Source organism: Myotis myotis, unplaced genomic scaffold, assembly GCF_014108235.1.
Source record: "Myotis myotis isolate mMyoMyo1 unplaced genomic scaffold, mMyoMyo1.p scaffold_m19_p_10, whole genome shotgun sequence".
NCBI lineage: Eukaryota > Metazoa > Chordata > Mammalia > Chiroptera > Vespertilionidae > Myotis > Myotis myotis.
In genome coordinates, this window is record NW_023416314.1 from 8,495,959 (window position 1) to 8,517,405 (window position 21,447).

General features: G+C 39.3%; 1 protein-coding gene across 2 annotated transcripts in view; it reads right to left on the bottom strand.

Moving 5' to 3' along the window:
- PDGFD (platelet derived growth factor D) overlaps positions 1-21,447 on the bottom strand; it is a 224,786-nt gene that overhangs the window by 121,407 nt on the left and 81,932 nt on the right. The gene's annotated exons all lie outside the window — the stretch shown is intronic.

Consider the following 21,447-nt stretch of genomic DNA (forward strand, 5'->3'; position numbering starts at 1 on the left):
TGGCCTTGGGGTCAAGTTCTTAGACATGTGAAGTGGGGTGGCCTGGTTTGGGCCCCGCTTGCACTTCCCTTATCACAGGTCATTGAACCTCATCCTGGGGAGGCTCAGGGGGCTCTAGCTGGTTTGCAAGTAATCGATAAAGGAAAAGCAGCCCCTTCTTTTAGAGACACTGTCCTATCAGGGTAAGGGCAGCTTGTCCAAACCAGTGCCTATTTTGCAGAATCTGCTGAAAGAAGCCACCGCTGCAGACCCCCCAACAAGGCATCTGCACAAAAGTAGTTCAAAGCAGCACTAACATTATTTATAGTCAGAGAAAAATGTCTATTTTCACAGATTGTTTTCTTTGGGGAAGTTCTTGGAAAAGTGGGTCAGCTCTACTCCAGTTGATTAATACTTACAAATGCCTGCTCTGAACAGCATATGGACCCGTTTCCTCACATATTGCATCTTCCCCTGGCTTCCTCTGGAGTCATGCTCCCTGCAATTCACCTCTCAAAGCTATTTCTGCCATATTTGAGAGAGTAGATTTTTCTCCTAGAATAGCCTAAAATACTTTTCTCTTTCCCCTGAAGTCAAAGAAATCCTGGTTATAAAACAAAGGCAATCAAGGAGATTTTTAAAAAAATTGTGGTGCTTCTTCAAGGCTAGTGGTTTCCTTGTGGTGGGGGTGAGAGCAGGGGCAGGCAGTGCTCCAGATCCCTTAAAACTAATTTTGACTAGAACGTTTAAAAAATATGCTTTATATATTAAGCTGCCACGTTAAGTCTTGTCTGCAAAAATGTTTTCTCTGTTAAAATAACATGTGGAAAGTTCTCAATGAGAAGGTCTTTAAGGCTTCATTCAGGTCTATGACCCATCTGACAAAGCTGCCGTCCAATGATAGTGAGAAAGGGAAGATCCTAGATTTGAATACAACCCGTGGCTAATAGGTGTGAGAGAAACAGCTCAGCTGCCTGAGGTCATCAGACTCGGAGACAATGTTTCAGGATAAGACTCCATCAAGACTGGTATTAGAAAGAGTAGCAGATTCAAAGTCAAGAAAGATGTTATGATTCCAGCTATTTAGGCAAATCAGATCACATGCTATATAACTCAGATTTCTCATCTATAAACTGTTTGAGGGGAGAGCCATTTTCAAGCACAAAGATCCTATATAATAAAAGGCTAATATGCAAATCGACACTATGGCAGAGTGATCAATTGCTATGATGCACACTGACCACTAGGGGGCAGACTCTCAACACAGGAGCTGCCCCCTGGTGGTCAGTGTGCTCCCACAGCGGGAGCACGGCTCAGCCAGAAGCCCTGAGCCAGGCTCATGTCTAGCAAGTGCAGCAGTGGTGGCAGAAGCCTCTCCTGCCTCCAAGGCAGTTGGGCATCCCTCAAGGGCTCCCGGACTGTGAGAGGGCGTAGGCCGGACTGAGGGACCCTCCCCCTCCCCTCCCTCCCCCCCCCCCCCCCCCCCAGTGCACAACTGGGCCTCTAGTTATATTACCAACCACAGTACCTTTTAAACTTTCTATTGTCTCAAAAAGATTGACAACCACTCAAAATATTCTCAAAGGCTACAGAAAACAAAACAACTTCCCCTATAATCCTCATATTCCTTCATATCCTTTTCTTGATCTGCTTCTTTTTTTTTTTTTTTTTTTTTTTTTTTTTTTTTTTAAATATATTTTATTGATTTTTTACAGAGAGGAAGGGAGAGAGATAGAGAGCTAGAAACATCGATGAGAGAGAAACATCTATGAGCTGCCTCCTGCACATCTCCCACTGGGGATGTGCCCGCAACCCAGGTACATGCCCTTGACCGGAATCGAACCTGGGACCTTTCAGTCCGCAGGCCGACGCTCTATCCACTGAGCCAAACCGGTTTCGGCTTGATCTGCTTCTTGATGAGATTAATCACCTTCTTCTGGAAGAGTCATTTTTTCCCATGAGGCTATTGTCAGTTCGTCTCCCAGGTTTCTTCTTCCTTATAGCTTTCCCTATGCTTATATCCCCAACCCTGTCTACATTTGCATCAAGGCTCACACCCAAAAGAACTACTGAAAATGACCAACAGAGACTTTTTTCTACTTTTGTTTCTAATTAAGTGCTCAGGACAAGTATAATTAAAATGAAGAAAGAAATTCAGAGTGAGGTCAGGAATAAACAATTAAATGCTTGTGAAATATAACTGGAACTGATTTGATAAATGTATGGATTCCTTTACAAATACAAATATGCAAACCCCTTTCATATCCTACTGGACTCAGCATGCTGTAATGTACTTCACATATGTTAGTACTTATTAATCCTCAGAATATATGTTCAAAATAGTTATTATTAGCCTCATTTTACAGAGGATATTCAAGGATCAGAATTATTATGAAATATTGAAATATCCACTAGCATAGTGTTTTGTTTTGTTTTTACTTTTTCCAACAACAATCCGCATTTCAGATTGTGACCCAGTTCCACAACACATACACACACATACATACACACACACACATACAAATGCACACACATCAATCTATTTCTGAAACAAAAATAAAATGAAATAATATGTAACTTTTTATCCTTTTCTGGTATATTTCTTTGAATACTTTATTATACTTTACTACCTGTCTAAAATATGTTAGACATGTCCCACTTGTATCCCACCAAGGTATCCTGACCCTCAGTTGAAAAAACCAACTCACCTACCAGGTTGCTCAATTGAAGTCTTTCTGATTTCAAATGCCAAGTTCTTTTCATTTTGTAACCTTCTTTAGCAGACACGTTTGGAATCCAGAGATTGGTGCAAAATTGTTACAAAATTTTATTTTATGGAAACTACCAAGACACTACCAGAAAAAGCGACAATGAGTAGCAGTAATCAGAATACACTCAACAATTACTTACTGAATACCCAGAAGCATTGAGCCAAGTTTTTATACACATAGAAATGAGTAAGTTCCAATTCTACACCTCAAGGTGATGACAACCTGGTAGGAATAGGGAGAAAATTTGTAAACAATTAAGAACAAAAAGAGTGAACATGAAATTAGTAATATGTGCAAATGAAGGTATAACTTTTAACTTGGAGGTTATTTTTTAAATAAGAAATAAGCCAGTATGATGCACTTTCAATATGCCTAAAATGCCCATCACTGATGCTGGAAAAAACAAAGAAACTCTCCTCTTACAGTTCAGGTCGCTGAAATATAATCTCTAAGTATCCACTTTTGGAAATTAACTACCTGGAAAATAATGAACAAGTCTTCATTTCCTTTCTTCCCATTAGAAATCATGATAAAGCAAACCACATGATGAAATAGGCCTAACCTGTTTAAAATCATTAGCCATTGAAAAGATCCATTAAACACTTGATTCAACCTAGTACCCACCTTACCTAAAAGTCACTATTGTTGATCGCATGGATTTCAAAACTACAGCAATGCCTTCTTCTACAGTTAAATGAGACTGATATCGTTTGATTAGTAGAGCATCTGATCTGAACACCTTTCTTAAAATCTGGGTCATACAGTTTATCTTGTTTCTACGGGATAAATCCACGTTCCCCAAAAGGAAAAGACCAACGGATGTCTGCAAGAAGTCATCTTCACTGCAGGTACATCATGTTGCCTCTGAAAGAGAACACTGCACTTCCCTCAGAGGGCCATTCACTGACAGCCAACATTCCACAGAGAATACCTCAGTGAATAGCTAGGGAGTACTCTGGGATTCACACCAGGAAACCACTGGTGAGGACATTAATTGATGCTGACATTCTTTGAGGAAAACGAAAGAGGAACAACAATGGTAAAGAGAAATAGAGGAGGAAGGGGGGGGGGGGAGAAACCCAGAAATCTGGTTTTTTAACCAATCATCTCTTGGTTTAGGTGCTGTTTTATAAAGTAGGTGGGGACTGGGCTGAGATTAAGGATTAACTACCATTCCACAATACTTTATTCATCATGGCAAGTTATCAAAAAATAAAAATATTTCCACATTAGAGCCTGAGTCAAACTTGCTTTTGAACTTTTGTTTTTCTGGGTTCACCTGCTAGAATCTCAGAATTTCTAAGGGTCACTTGTTAGAAATTTGAGGTTTGCAGTCCCGCTGTGAATTCTGCGTGGAGATGGGCACACCTTGGGGCAGCTTTGTGTCCTATTACTACACTATATATGTTCTGATGATTATATATATCTCTCTCTTTGAGAAATGTAAAAGTCAGGATTTCTATATTTCTAAGCAGTAAGGCTTGCTTTAAGAACATCATTTGAAGGATAACAAGATAATTTTCTCCTATGGTAAAGTTCAGAGGAGGCAACATGGGCCTGTTCCAGGTGATGATGAAGTGTATATTTTCCTTCTGTTAATTTAAATATTGATGTTGTTGAAAATAAAATAGATGATTAACATCATAAGAAAATACCATCACCTCTATCAAATTTTTACCCTACAGCATCAATCACCATTCTACAAATCTTTTTTTTAAAATATATTTTATTGATTTTTTACAGAGAGGAAGGGAGAGAGATAGAGAGTTAGAAACATCGATGAGAGAGAAACATCGATCAGCTGCCTCCTGCACCCCCCACTGGGAAGTGCCCACAACCCAGGTACATGCCCTTGACCGGAATCGAACCCGGGACCCCTCAATCCGCAGGCCGACGCTCCATCCACTGAGCCAAACCGGCTTTGGCGACCATTCTACAAATCTTACCCTACCAGCACTTTACTAAAAAGACCCCTTGAGATGAAAAGAAAAATTAATTTAAAATTATATTAATTAATATATACTCCCTTTCAAATTCATGTCATATCTAGGGATTCAATTCCTCTATCTGTTAACAAACACACACACACACACACACACACACACAAACAAACCCAAACCTGTGTTTTGCATTCATCCATCTCAATAACATTCAATATATTTTTCCGAGAGCCTTGTAATTGCACGATGCCATCCAGAGAGATGAGGGAATGTAAGTTATAGTCTTTGCCTTTAAAAAATGTAAAAGTCAAGTTAGAAAAAATTACAAAATAAATAATTCAGAAATAATATTTACTTCATGAAATACTACAGAATATGAGTTCAGGGTTTGAATGAACTGCTTCCCATTTGAGATGCTAGCTACAGTACTACACTGCAGGATGCACGGACAAAATTTCATTGAGCACCTACAGTATGTCAGGCACTGTTCCAGGGGCTGAATTTCTTCAATGCAGCAACATCATTTTTGGTGCTCAACTGGCACTTTGAGCTGCAGCCAGATACAGGAGACTCTGTCACCTTCTCAAAGATGAGGTCACTTTGAGATGACTTAGCTAACCAAATAAGAATTAACGTATGGCATATTCTCAAGCTAAACTTCAGGGTAAAGTTTGTGGTCTGTTTCTGCCTTGACCCACAGTGGCACTGTGTTCACCTTGTTTCTATTATGGGCTTAACCTTGGAGCATGACTCAGCAGTTGTAGAAAAATACTTCCCCACAAAGTTAATGGAAAGGATTTGAGGCCTGTACTATGGATAAACAACCAGAAATACAGGGCAGAATGAATTAACTACAGGTGATGAATCAATTTGATGGGACCTTCGTCATATACTTGAACTGCAGGAAATAAAAGAACAGGGGTTCTCTTGAACAATGAAATACCAATCAGATAGCAATTATGAAAAAGTTCCGGCATCTGGAAAACCTAGAATGGGGCCCAAAATTACTAACAAAAATATAATAAGTGATGAGATTTTCTGGAAAGATCATAATCTTGTTCATAATATCTTTCTTTCTTACTATTTTATTGGAGGCCAACAGAACCTGCTTAATAAATAAGATTATGTGAATGAATAATGGACAAAGTTCCACATTAACAAGTTGATGCAATGAAAGTGTGACTTTTTATTTAACTTATTTTTATGTAAAAATATGTGAGGTAAGATTACCTTTGTCTAATTAGGACAAATATGTTTTGGATTAACAACATGACTGATATTTACATGTATAGATTTAAATGTAAGTGATCCAAGAAATAAACTCTTCCTGTACTTTTAAGTTGTCCACTCTCCCACTGTTAGGGCCATTTACATGGTCCTAACAGTGGCCGAATTATCCCTGTTTGTCTGGGACTGTCCTGGTTTCAAAACTGATGTCTCAGTGTCCTGGCAGCTTCTCCATCAGTTCCAGGAAAACCAGAACATCTGGCCGCCCTGTAAGTGATAGAAGTGGGTTTTTAATGTAAGGCCCCTGGGTGTGCTGTGGGCACTTCCAAGCAAGCTGTAACTAGGCCTACATGATCAATGATCCATGTTATCTGTATATGTCCAATGTTAAAGGTAGAATGTCCTAATCTGTTTTGTGTAGGCGAAAAAAACCTCATCTAAACTCATTCATCAAATGTTTCTGGGCTGGAAAGTTAATCATTTAAAAAATTATAAGAAAGCCACGCCATAAATGTTCAAAGTGGATTTTTAATGTAAAGCACACAGATATGCTGTGAGTACCCACATAAAAGAAATGCTAAAATAATTTAATGAAAGAACAGTATAATTTCAGGATAACTGAATTTGATGAAACTTTAATTTTCAAGACTCCTTGGAAGTGGTATATATATATCTCTATGCAATTAAAAGATGGCATAGAAATTGACATTAGAAAATGGGGCCACAGGGTACTAAAAAGAAGTATTTCTATTATCTATGAGCTTGGATTATCCTGAAAAAGCACGAATAAAACAAATTTATACCAGTTTTTACACTTATAGTGATAGACTTAATTTACAGCTCCAAGTAAATGTCAGGTTTTGAGTTTTTAAGGGAATATTGGAACAAAACAAAGCAGAAATTTCAGAAAGAAACACGTAAATAATGATGTTACCTTCACATTTATTTCATGTTGCCTTGGAGCTATCAGAAGGTCAAGATGCAATGAAATGAATGTGAGGCAGGACCAAGCAAGGGGAGCGTTTTTGGATAGTTGTGGGAGAGCCCAGGAATCCGGTAGAAAGCCTTATAGCGTCAGGGGGCTGGGAGATAAAAGAGGGGTCTATAGCCAGACTATGATGGAAGCAGAGGCCCAAGAAGGTTCTAAGGAGAAGTGGGCCAGTCACTAATGTCCAGTGTGCCAAATATTTTGATGGAAAGCAAAATGGCAAGGTGAGACCTTTGCCTTTGCCACTAGAAGGACAGTAAAACCTGGGACAAGGGGTTAACGTTCATAGACTTGAGGAAGGGTAAGACAGAGAAGTTTGTGAAATCAGTGGAATATCAGAAACATATGCAAGGCAACTTTGGTTACCAGGTAAGCCAGTTTGTCAATTCACTGTTTAATAACTTCACTTGTAGCCTATCTCATTAAGAATGTATAATTAAATGATATTAATAAAACTTCTACATAAATATACTGGAGGCAATGGTGTAAGTTTCATTCTATCAGAAATAACTGCATAAAGTTAAAGCAACAGATGGGCAGTTCGAGTAAAACAGAAACCAAGATATTCTCTGTTCAAACACTTCCAACTGTCATCACTTGGTCTCCAAAACAGGAACTGACAGGAAACAATCTCATTGATATGCTGTAAGAAATAGGAGTTCATGTCCCATATGGCAAGGTTGCCACTGTTAGAGCTTCATTATATAATGACTCTTAAGTTTGGTCTGAAAGTGTCTTCATTAATACGAGAAATGGAAAGTGTGCTTGCTCTAATTAAGTGTTCAATAATTAAGGAATTGGTGCAAGTTTTATGAAAAATGCAAAAACCTTTCCAGGCTATCCAACTGTTCTCAGTGATTCAGGTTAAATTGCCTTTTACTTCAAGTAATTTAGCAAAAATTCAAAGAACAATGAGACTATAATTTTAAATGAGGGCATATGCTGGGGGGTGGGAGCCGCCGGGGAGAGGTCAGTGGGGGGCGGGGGGGGGGGGAGGAGACTTATGCAATACTTTAAACAATAAAGAATTAAAAAAACATTCCAAACATATTTCAGGTTGTAGCTAAGAGTTATAGAAGCACATGTGGAAGTTGTAAATTTGCATTTGCACTGTAACTTTCTATACTTTTGTGAAGGACTAAAAACTTGGCAGCCAACTAAAGGGGTGAGTTTATGTCCTACAGGAAGTTCAGAGAATGGGTTAGCGATTCAGGATTTTTCACTTGAGATGCTATAAAGAATGGTGAAGCTGACTGATCAGATTAAATGAATTATGTTCATTTATAGTTGCCCAAAATGATCTAGCACATTGCTAAGGTAAATCTGCCATACATTTTATACTAAGAAGCTGACTTATCTCAGTCTACCCTGATACAAATAAATACAAAATATTAACAACAAAAAAAACAAACCTAGAGATTTCTGGATACCATATGTAATATCTCATTAATAAAAGTCTATATTTCTTTCATAGGAACATTTTCTGTATCATATTTGGCTATATTTGAATAACTTGATACCCGAAAAAAATACAGGCATTCAAAAGCTCTATTTCTAAGGGAAAGTGTCCTCAGCTTGAGGGTAACATACTGACCCAGAGGAAAGTGGCCAATTGAGCAGAAATAAATATACAACTCTAAATAGAAAATGTTAAGGGACACATTTCTCAGAAACATTAAAAAATTTTAGGGGTAAAGCTAAACATTAGAACCTCAATTCTAATTGTCATTCTTTCATTTTTATGCTATATTTTTTCATTGAATGAACAAAGGCATATCTTTAACTTACCGCTGCTCTGTCTCCTAGTTCACCCTAAATATTTTATACCTTTTTGTGCTCTTCATGGATCCTATAAGTCGAAGGGTCTTAGCAAAATCCTACTGATGTGTAGGCAGATGTGAGTGTCTTATTTTACAGGTATTCTAAGTCAAACTTTTATACTGATAAAAGTCATTTTCAAAGCTAATGTTTTCAAGCCACAAATATTTAATTTGAGAGTCTGCTGAGACATCAGTCCAATTAGTAGCAAATTATTCATTCAGTGACTACCTATTGAGAGCCAGGGATGCACCAGGCACTGTTATGGCTTTAGTAGTTAGAAAAATAGTGGTACAGAATAACGTCAAGGCAGTTGTCCTCTTGAAGTATATTTTAGAGTGGAAGTTTCAAACACTGGTAAAACACCTAATCACTTACATAGCACTTACTAAGAGAGTCATTTATTCTAAGCCTATTATACATTTTAACTCATTTTATCTCTGTAACAATCCATCAGGATTAAAAAAATTCCCCCATTTTAAAGGTTAGGACACAGGAACAGAGAGATTAAGTGAGTAGTTCAAGGTGGTAAATCTGAGCTAGTTAAGTGCTTGCATCCAGCAATTTGGGATCCAGACTTTATGTGTTTAATCATTTTACCACATTACCTCTCAATAACAGCAAATGAATACCCATATATCAAATAGCGACACATCTATGAATAAGGGCTGTAAGGGAATAGAAAATGATGGAGGAAGAGAGGGTACTACGTTAAATACTCAGGGAAGGTCTCTCAGAGGAGGTGATATTTGAGGAGAAACCTGGATGGTGAGTGAGAGAAATCCTTGAGAAGGTGTGGGAAAAGAGCATTTCAGAAGGAACACCCTATGCAAACCCTGAGGAGAAACAAACTAAAAGTGTCGAGGAACAGGAAGAAGGCCAGTGGTTAGGGTGAAAAGAAGGAGTAGTATAGAAGGAGTTAGATTATGCAAGGCCTTGTAGTTCTGAAGAGAGGATTTATATTTTATTCTAAGAGTTATGAGAAATCATTTGAAGGGTTTTAAAGAAGGGAGAGATGTTAGATTTATTTTTTAAAGTTTTCTCTGGTTGCTTTGTTAAAAATAGAAGAGCTGAGGGCTGGGACCTTACTAGGTGTAGTATTTACAGGTTGAACAGCGGAGAGGGAGCCAGCAAAGGAGCCCTAGAAAGAGAAGCCAGAGAGAGAGAGAGAGAGAGAGAGAGAGAGGATGGAAATAGAAAGAAAAACAAAAACATGTCCAAGAAGCCAAATGAAGAAAATGTTTCCTGGAGAACAGTGTGGTCATTGTGTCCAGTACTACTGGGAGGGCTAGGAAGGATGCCGAGAAGCCAGGGCTGGATTTGCAAGGTGGAGGTCGTTGGTAAGAGTGGCCTTGTGGGTGGGGTGGGGAATAGGAGCTTTGCCTGAGGAGGTTGAGGAGTTATTAGAGTGAAAGAGGTGGAGAAAGCAGGTACTCACAGCTCTCTCAGGAAATAATGCTTTCAGGAAAGTGGAAAAACACCTTAGTAGATGAAGGAAGGGGCCATGAGAGCATTTCTTTTACTCCGAAGGCAGATGAGGACGAACCAGGGGGAGAACAAGAGAGAACAGAGAGAACTGAAGTAGCACAGATTTGCAGACGAGGGAGGCAGGGGCCTTAGGAGCAGGAGGAGTTCATTGCTTGCAGCGGGAAGGTAGGCAGAGCATATGGGTGTAAACACAGGCAGGCTGGCATAGCTGATGGTGGGAAGGTGAGTTAGTTTTCCTCCATCTTCTGTTTTCACAGTGAAATAAGATGCAAAAACACCAGCTTTGAGCGAGGTGAGGACAGGGAGTGTTGAAGGATTGAGGAGTGAGGAGAAGGTATGAAATTGGCACCATAGACCATAAGAGAGTAAATAATGTAGAAAAATTAATTGAATTATTTCAGACCAGTATTGAGAGTCCACTAAGATTCAAGTTTAAATGTTTTACATGAAACTAGCTATGGTAGAAAGTAGACAAGGGAAGTGGATATTTTGGTTCTAGAACCAATTTTGCCACTTGCTGAACCGGTGCCTTCAGGCACACCTCCCTGGGCCTCAGTTTGCTCATCACTTAAAGTGAGAAGGTGTGGATCTGCACTGCGTGGAGGCACCCAGAAATGCGTGGGGTGCTTTGGGTTCTCCTGGAGACCACTGGCGTTTAGAACTTCAGGTGTGGGGTGCTCTGCACCCTTCAGTGTATGGAATAATCCCTATCAGTCTCCAGCAGTGCCCACCCCTGGGGGGAAACACTGGCCAGAGGATCACAACAGGCCCCCTCATAGTCAGGACTCTAATTGCCCCTTTAGTGTTGCCATCTGGGGAAAGTAGCTTATACTGAGGGATTAAGTGCACTTTCATTTAATCCCAGAGCTATCAATCCTTACCCTCATCCCTAGACTGGAAATAGGCGGCTAGCCAGGCAAAATGAACACAGGTAGAGGTACTAATGAGCAGTGAAACAGTCCACAGATTACAGCCAGGAAAAGAAAGAGCCAGAAATGAAAAATCAGCCCTCCATTATTATGGAAGCCGTTGCTATTAACTCTCATAATAATTAAATAGGAATGCTGCCCCAATAGCGCCTGATCGTAGCAAAGAAAGTTTGGTACTCGGGCATTGCCAGGATAGCATTGGAAAACATCGCACTACCCTACAATGACAAAATTAATTTTAATTGTATTGACCATGAGGCCCCCAACATGAACTGAGAATTACTTGACAAAGACAAGGCAGTTATTAAAGGCAGTATATCAAATTCTACTCGAATAATCAGCGGGGCACTGCTGGCATTGCTCTTAACGACCTTTCTACTTGACACCTTCATTAATGGCGTGAAAGAGGAAAACCCCATGTGAATGGATTTTCAAAAATGATTCCACTGTGGGAGTCATTCCATGTGCAAACTCCCAACATCACAGTAATAACTTAAGTAGAAAAAAATACAGAGTTCCTGGGAAGATTTAAAATTCAAGGCAGGGAATTACACAGACAGATGGGAACATTTGTAGGTGAAAATCCTAAGTAGTAGAATGATGACTCCTTAAAAAAAAATCAGTAATTACACCATTCTCAAGTAGTTTCATTACGGGCATTTATTAAATAAAAATGCCCACAGATATTACTATACAGTACAGTTTCATCTAGAGAATATAATTAAATATGATAAAAACACAAATAACCAATGTGCTTTTTCTTTCACATTTCAAAAAAATTAAACATTTTGGTCGTTTTTTTTTTTTAGTTGAAACTCAACTTAAATTATTCAATGTTTAGTGGAATAATTCACTGGCAATTAATACCGTCACAACCTGATGCAACCACCTGATCTATCTAGTTTCAAATATTTTCATCATTCCCAGAGGGAGCCTGGACCCAGCAAGCAGCTGCTTAGCCTTCCCATTCCTCCTAACCTCTGGCAACCGTCAATCTGTTTTTGTCTCCATGGATTGTTTTGTGTCTGGATATTTAATTTAAATACACTTCTGTAATATGTGACCTTTTGTGTCTGGTTTCATCCAGTTAGCCTCATGTTTCTGAGGCCCAGGCTCATCCCCTAGAACCATATATCAGTACCTCCTTCCTTTTTATTTCTGAATAAAAAGCTGATAGCTGAAGCCTATGTGCTTTTGAATCACAATGTTAATTTCAAAGCATGGCACCTACCTCCCAGTTCTGAGTGACAATAGTAGGATAACCCAGTAGAAATTCAGCAAAACCTAGTCCAGGGGTGGGCAACCCCCGGCACGTGTGCCAAACATGGCACGCCAGTAACTTTTGCTGGCACGCAAAACCCTCTCTTATAATCTTCCATTTACAATTTTTTTTCTTAATATCACCTTTTTTATTTTTCAGATAAATTCAGTGTAGGTGCATCTTAGATAAATAAATAATTTTACATAACAAGTTATCTTAAAGACCATAGACATGGATTGACGAGAGAGGGGAAGACCAATTTCTATGCCTCTGCCTTAACTCCCCCTGCCTTCCTAAATGTATTTTTCATCATATACTGTGTTTTTGTCACTCGAATGAATTTTATTATTTCTTCAAGGTTCTTCACATACATACACCTTAAGAGATATCAAGCAGGCGTAACATGTTCTGAAAAAATTAGGGTTGGCACGCAGAAGAATTTTGAGTCAGAGATTTTGCTGGTTTTGGCACGCACTCACAAAAAGGTTGCCCACCCCTGACCTAGCCTATCCTGATTAATACAACTCTTAAGAAAAGTAAAAAAAAAAAAAAAAAAGGTTTATTCTAATTCATTTTAGCAGCAGGAATCATTCACAAAATGGAAAATGCTACTGTTAAAAAGTCCTTTACTTCTTAAGACATTTAGATCTTTACCAATGTGATATAATAAACACGCATTAATTATTGATGAGCTGGAAACTTTGGAACTCCCTACCTACGATGTAGACAGTGCTCAGAAAATGCCTATTTGAGTGAACTGCAATAGGAGTAAAAAATATGTGTGTTTTTTGGTTTTTTTTCAGTTTGTTTATTTATCCTTTTCTGTCCAACTAGGGCTGCTAATGCAATATGCTTGACATGAGCAGCGGGAGCTGTTTCTGTTTCCAGTGTAAATTACATTGATTCTCAAAGTTATCATGAACCTGCTTCTAAACCAGTGGCCAGATCACACTGGGGCTGGTGGGATAGGCTGCTTTTCTACGAGATATCCCGAGTAGGCTGTAGGAAAAGTCAGTGAAGCTCTTTAATCTACCTCCCCATCCTCCGGGATCTTTATTCTAATTACATCTTGAACGGAATTTTTATGTTTTTATTTACTCTCACAGACACAATGAAATAATTTATAAGATAGAATATTGGTCTTCATTATGATCTGTCATGCTATGATTTTAAGTCACGCTTTTCCTATTATTTGGTTTATATTCTTATGATTTAATTGAACAAATACTTCCTTATTATGAAACTGAAATGATGAACTCCTTTTAAAACCCCAGTCCATTGAACCGAAGCCGAATAGCAATCTACCTTGATTTTGTAATGATACCTTTGAGGAAAAGAATAGGCTCTTCATATAGTGCGGGAATTTTCAGAAAGAATACTAAGAAGCCAAGAGACCATTTACAATGTATAAGTTTTTCTCCAAGGACACATTGTTTGTTCTTTCATGCATTATCGATAGTTGGACAAAAAACAAACAGACACAAAAACAACTATGCAAATTAACTGAAATTTAACTATCTGCTTGTGCCTGTTTTTGTTATAAATGTGTATATTAAAAATTTCACTCATTTTATTTATTTTTAAATATATTTTTATTGATTTCAGAGAGGAAGGGAGAGGGAGAGAGAGATAGAAACATCAATGATGAGAGAGAATCATTGATTGGCTGCCTCCTGCACGCCCCCCACTGGGGATTGAGCCCACAACCTGGGCATGTGCCCTGACCAGGAATCGAACCAGTGACCTCTTGGTCCCTGGGTCAATGCTCAACTGCTGAGCTACACCCGGCTGGGCTGTGGTCATTTTATATACTCACTTTAAGTGAGATGGCAATTCATTCCTGCAGAAATTAATATCTGCCCAAAGAGCTTCTAGGAAATAATTAGCTTATTACAAAAATGATCCAGATCTGTATATATTATCCCTATGAAAATGTGTTAAGTAGCTGAAATGGCTATAAGTTAAAGATACATTATTTATATTCTTTAATGTAATTGCGGTCATCTATGAACAACAATTTGCATCCACATAAAAATAAACTTCTGGGGGCCAAATCAGTTATTTAGAACATACTCTGTGATACCAGGCACAGAACAAAAAGCACATATATTCAACAGAACAGGACCTTATAAATACTTGTGTAATTCAGAGAAATCAACCCACATATGATGCTGAGACACAAAACAATCCATGCTCAGTGTAAAATTAGATGAATTTATAAAACTGGATGGAACAATGTCCCAACCCCCTGAGGCTTCCAAATTCCAGGGCTGCCTTGGCTATGATAGTGCTTTGTCACCTAACAAGGACAAAAGAGATTTACAGTGTAGAACAGAGGCATCTATGAAGCTAGAAGATTTGTGAATGACAGAAGCCAAAGAGGCCAGCAAGAAAGGAGGCAGGAGGCTTTTCACAAGATCAACTGGCTGGAAGCCCACGACATCCATCATCCCAAGACCACACCAGGAGACAGGCAGTGGTCTCTGCATCGAGTGCTGCAGCAGCAAACTGCCATGCACAGATCGGATTTTGACTGTTGGGAGATGATTTCTGAAAAGGAGGAGGAAAGCTTTATGCTTCTGGAAAGGAAAGTTCTGGTAAAATGAGAGCTGCATAGTTGCACAGTGTCCTTCACAGTTCGGTTGTTCAATTTTTCCACCCACCCACCCACACACACTGTTGGCCTTTACCGGGGAGAGTGTTGGTCAAAGAGTGATGAAATAATCTATGTTCCTCCTTACACATGATAATTTAAAGGAAATGGTACAATCATAATAAGAAAATAGGCAAAAGTCTTGAGTAGACAACACAAATACATATATGGGAAATGGGTAAGAAACTTGAACTGTTGTTGTTTAATTATGTTAGAAATAAAATGAACACATGGGCAATGAGGTTTCATTGGTAACATCAGATTGGCACAGTCTTTCCGGGCAAGCAATTAGAGTAAAAAGGGAAAACATCAAGATGGTGCGGAACTAGGAGAGGAGAAACAAATCACAGCAAATGCAGAGGGTGTTTTCAGCGTTTAGTTTCAGAGCAAGGGGAACAGAGGAGAGAAGGACCAATGGCAGATACTTGAGTAAGCTGAAATGCAAAACAGAAGCCACTAGTGAAGTTTAGAGGTAGGAAGAAGGAATGGTACCAGGTAAGCATCCCGGGGAGCAGATGACACAGAAGGCGCAGGCAGGGGATGTGTCTTAGGCAAGAGAAGGTGCCAAACCTCAGATGCGCCAAGTACCTTAAGGTTGCTAAGCAAATTGCTCACCTTTAAACCAAGAACAATGATATCTATCACTTAGAAAACACGATGCAAATAGCATCGGGCATATCAATGTTTATTTTAATTTAAAATTCTTAATACAAACTCTTACTCCCAGTGGCTTTTATGCAAATGGCATATATGTTGAAAAGCAAATTCTTAAAATTTCCCGAAAAGCAGGGAAAAGGAAGTGCTACTCCATTGCAACACAAAATAACAATTCGTTTAAAAGAATTATCATAAGAAATTAACATAACATGAACATATATAACATATAAACTACATGCTATTTAATATATAAATAACACACTTGTATATACTACACACACAGAGTATCTGGCCGCAGCATCAGATTCAGCAGCAGGTATTTTTCAGGAGGAATGTGGATCTTAAAGTTACACAGACATTGGTATGCATCCTGCACATCAGTTTTTAGCTCATTCTTATTCATTGCTGTATGTTTGACATTCAGCACAGTGGCTGGCTTAATAAATATTTGTTGTAGGAATAATTTTCCTTGAGTTCTTGAGCTTTAGCTTCCTTACCTGTAAATGAAACTTAATGATACATCTAATTCAAGTGTATTATGAGAAACAGAAATAACATTAAAATTGTAATACAGTGTCTGGTGCTTTGTTGAAGTTATGTGCTAAATATCAGTTGTTAGTAGTGATAGTAAAAAACAATTATTCAAAGAATTAAGAGATAGGTTAAATAAAGTGGCACTTTATTATTTTTAATATTTGAAATATACTTGTAATACACTATTAACGTGTATTTTAATGTGATGAGTTTAAAATAATTTTTACTCGGAGAAAGATTTCTAGAATTTTAGAGAAAGTGACAAAATAGATATTGATGTGTTATTGCCCAATTTGAGCCCCTTGGAGGTGCCTGCTACAGTGATCCAATGGGCTATAGAAATTACTGCTGAAACACAGGTATAATAGAACTGTTGCCACAGAAATAGTATTTCTCCGTTTTGCTCTCTTCATTTGGATGTACTTCCTTTAGATTGATGGGGAACTCAAGAAGTTAAAAATGGCCTTGACCGGTTTGGCTCAGTGGACAGAGCATCGGCCTGCGGACTGAAAGGTCCCAGGTTCAAGTCTGGTCAAGGGCACATACCGTGGTTGCGGGCACATCCCCAGTGGGAGGTGTGCAGGAGGCAGCTGATCCATGTTTCTAACTTTCTATCCCTCTCCCTTCCTCTCTGTAAAAAAACAATAAAATGTATTTTCTTAAAAAAGAAGTTAAAAATGTTTAGCTTTAGCCCAGCTGGCATGGCTCAATGGTTAAACTTTGACTTATGAACCAGGAGGTCATGGTTTGATTCCCGGTCAGGGCACATACCTGGGGTTGTGGGCTTGATCCCCAGTGGGGATCCTGCATGAGGCAGACGATCAATGATTCTCTCATTATCGATGCTTCTGTCTCTTTCTCCCTCTCCCTTCCTCTCTGAAATCAATAAAATATATTTAAAAAAATAAAAATGTTTAGCTTTAGTTGTATAGTTACTAGGCTTGGTCACTGATGCATATAGAAGGCTATTGTTCCAGGGACTGAGATGTATGACTGGACCCACCCTGACTCCAGGAGACCAGCAATCAATTAGAATTTATGCCCCAGGAGGACTGTAAGACACCCAGGCGGTGTCTGAGCCATTGTGCTCCAGGGAGAGAATGTACACCCCGCAGGATGCAAATAAAGAATCACTGGCCAGCAGATGAGGGGATGCTGGGAAAATCGCTGTACTGCAGCTTTTAAATGATTAACTTTTTCCCTGAATTCCAAACCCTTTATCTACACCTTTATTCTCCTTATAAAAACGGTCAGCTTGAGATGAGATGTCCTAGTAAGATGTTCTTTTAGGGTACATAACCCGCAGTCTTCTCTTCGCCGATCACTGGCCATCTGAATAAAGCGTCCATAAAGATGCGATCCTTGTCTCTACTTATTGGTTCTGGTAGTGACAGGCGGCATGAATGCCAATTTTTCTGGTTTCAATATGAGAATAAAGAAGACCAAGTACAAAAATACAAACACTTCAGGGTAATTTCTATTTCTCATTTAAAAATATATATATATATATATATATATATATATATATATATATATATATATATTTTTGCCTAAAAAAAAGGAAGAATCAACAAGCAGAGTCAGAATATACACCCCCACCTCAAAGTTAAAAGATTAATATAGACTATGGACACAAAATTAGTAAAAATCCAATTACTCCAAAATGGAACATTAAGTTTACCTAGATATCATTTTTTAAACAAAAAAGATTTTATAAATGTAGAATGGAAAAGTGGGACAGAGTAATCCACATGCATGTAAGATGCTCTACAAATATAAATCCACTGTGTGTCCAAGTTGTGTCTTTTCTATATTCTTCACATGTGTGTATATGACATGCCTCTATTCAAGCATATCTTTGGACATTTGTAGTAGGTTGAAGAGTGTTCAGGAGATGTGTGTAAGTCCTAACCCCGGGGAGCTACAAATGTGGCCTTATTTGGAAATAGGCCCTGTGCAGATATACTTAACGATTTAGGGTGGGCCCTAAATCCAATGACTGGTGTCCTTAGAGGGGAAAGGAGAGGACAATTTGGGACCCAGAGAGAAAGGCCATTGGAAGACAGAAGCAGATATCAGAGCAACATAACTACAAGCTTCGGAATGCCAAGGGTGTGGAAGCCGCCAGAGGCTGGGAAAGGGGCATGGGATGTAAGTCTTCCTTGGAGCCTCTATAGCACCCAACCATTGGACACTTTGACTTTGGGGCCTCTGGCCTCCAGAACTGGGAGGGGATAGATTTCTGTTGTTTTAAGTCAACAAGTTTGTGGTAAGTTGGCCCAGCAGAACTAGGGAACTGATGTAACTCTCAACAAGGGATGCGGAAGTGAAGGAGTGACCTTTGTTGAGTACTGACTACACATCAAAAAGCACACTAAGTGCTTTGCATTTCACTTATTTAATCTCACAAAACCACAAGGGGAAATTGCCTCATTTTATAGAGGAGACATTTCAGAATCAGAGAAGAGACTTTCTATAATAGTGTCACCATTCTTAGGTTCCAACAGAACACTAGTTGGATTAAAGTGAAAAATATTTTTGCTTGAGTGGTATTATGACTGTTACACGCTTTAATAAACACACTCTTCCTCAACAGCATGCCAGTTGCTTCTAAGAAAACATCAAAAATTTCATTTTAAAACAATCATTTCTTTCCATATTTATATTTTAATAAAAAATTTAAAACAATTATTCCAGGGATTAAGCAAAGATTGAAAAAAAATCCATGAACACAGACAATAGTATAGTGATTAGGGGGAGGTAGAGGAGGGTAAAGAGGGCATAAATGGTGATGGACAGAGACTTGATTTGGGGTGTTAAACACACAATACCATATACAGATGATGAATTGTATACTTGAAACCTATATAATTTTAACCAATGTCACCTCAATAAATCCAATTAAAATGACATAAAAAGGTAAAATGGAAAAATGCATTTGGTAAATATCAAAATATATGTATTTTAAAAAAATTTTAATAATGTAATGGCAAGAAAAACAACTCATTGCTAGAAAGCCAAAATATTGGAAGAGACAGTTCACCAAAGAAGAGATATGAATGGTACATATGCACATAAAAAGATCCTCAACATCATTAGTCTGTAGGGAAATGCAATCAAACCACAGTGATATATCAAGGCATACCTACTAGAGAGGCTAAAATTATACAACAAAAACTGACAACACTGAGTGCTGGCAAAGATGTGGGCATGTACAAAGGAGCAGACACTTCAGAAAACAGTGTGGTTGTTTCATATGAAGTTAAACTTATACCTACCACACTCGTAGGGATTTATGCCCAAGAAATGACATCACAGACCTATACACAAAGGTTCCCAGTTCATAGAAGTTTTATCCATAGTAGCCAAAAGCTGGAAACACCCAAATGCACGTGGGCATTTGCATGGATGAACAAATATAGAATCTCTGTATAATGGAAAACCACTCATTAATAAAAATGAATGAACCACAGGTATGTTCAGCAACATGGATGAATCTGGAAAGCATATACTAAATGAAAGAATTCTGACAAGGATTCTTTAGTATATGTTGTACACTGAATCATTTCATTTATATGACATTCGTAAAAAGGCAAAACTATAAAGAGAAAACATGATAATTGTCAGCATATGGGGCTGGGGAGCGGATTGACGACAGAGAACCTCCCCACAAAATTTTCAGGCAACAGAAATGTTCCATCTTGATTGTGGTGATGGCTATATAACCACTTACTTTACCTTTGTGAAAGCTTAACCTGTACACCTAAAAATAGTATATTTTGCTATGTGTAAATTATACATTGATAAGTATGCCTAAAAACATTTCAATGGCAAAAAGGATTTGGGCTAGTGATTTTAGAGTAGCTGTAAAATAGTATTTGTCCTTCTGAAGTTTTAATAACCCAGGTGTATTCTTGAAAATGTCTGACATTCCCGAGCAAATACAAATCCTAAACGTCCCTAAACAAATAGAATCGATGAATCTTTTACTAAAAAGTAGACTAAATAATAACTGTGAGCATTCCCATTCCCATATAATTCTTTTTTAAAAAATATTCTTTATTGTTTAAAGTATTACATATAGTATTACATATGTCTCCTTTTTCCCCCATTGACCTCTCCCTGGCCACCCCCAGTACCCCTGCACATGCTCTCATCCCCCCCGTACAGTCTGTGTCCATTAGTTATCCTATCTAATAAAAGAGAAACATGGTAATTGGTGTACGACCGCTACCCTTCCCATTGGCTAATCAGCGAGATATGCAAATTAACTGCCAGCCAAGATGGCGGCCGGCAGCCAGGTAGCTTGAAACTAACATGAGGCTTGCTTGCTTCAGTGATGGAGGACTCCAACGTTCCCCGCCTGCCTTGCTGGCCTCTGAGCTTGCAGTTTAAGAAACATTGTAACAAATATAGAAGCTAAACAAAACCCCAGAAACCTGCTTTCAGCGAGCCTGGGATCTCAGAGCTGGAGTTATACATTGTTTCGATTATAGAACCAAAACAAAGTAGATACCTTCTTTCAGCAGCAGAGGCCTCAGAGCTGGAGCCAGAGCTAAAGCAGGCCCAGAATACAAAAAAAAGAAAAAAAAAAAAAGGAGCAGTTGGGAGCTTCATTTGTTCTGAAAACAGCCCTCAGCCCCTCACCCAGACTGGCCAGGCACCCCAGTGGGGACCCCCACCCTGAAGGGGGTGTGACCAGCTGCAAACAGCCATCATGCCCTCACCCAGGCTGGCCAGGCACCCCAGTGGGGACCCCCACCCTGATCCAGGACACCCTTCAGGGCAAACCAGCCAGCCCCACCCATGCACCAGGCCTCTATCCTATATAGTAAAAGGGTAATATGCCTCCCAGCACAGGGATCAGCGTGATAAGGGGCACCGCCCAAACCCCCTGAACGCCCTGTAGCTCTGTGTGTGACAGGGGGCGGGGCCACAACCTCCCTATCTGCCCTGCTCTGTTCGTGACAGGGGAAGGCACCCCAACCCCCTGATCAGCCCTGCTCTGTGCCTGATGGGGGGGAGCTCCCCAACCCCCTGATCGCCCTGCAGCTCTGTGTGTGACAGGGTGCGGCCTCCCAACCCTCCCGCCCGCCACGGGCCCTGCTCTGTGTGTGATGGGGTAGAGCCATAACCTCCCCATCAGCCCTGCCCTGAGTGTGAGAGTGGTGGCGCCCCAACCACCTGTTCGGCCCTGCTCTG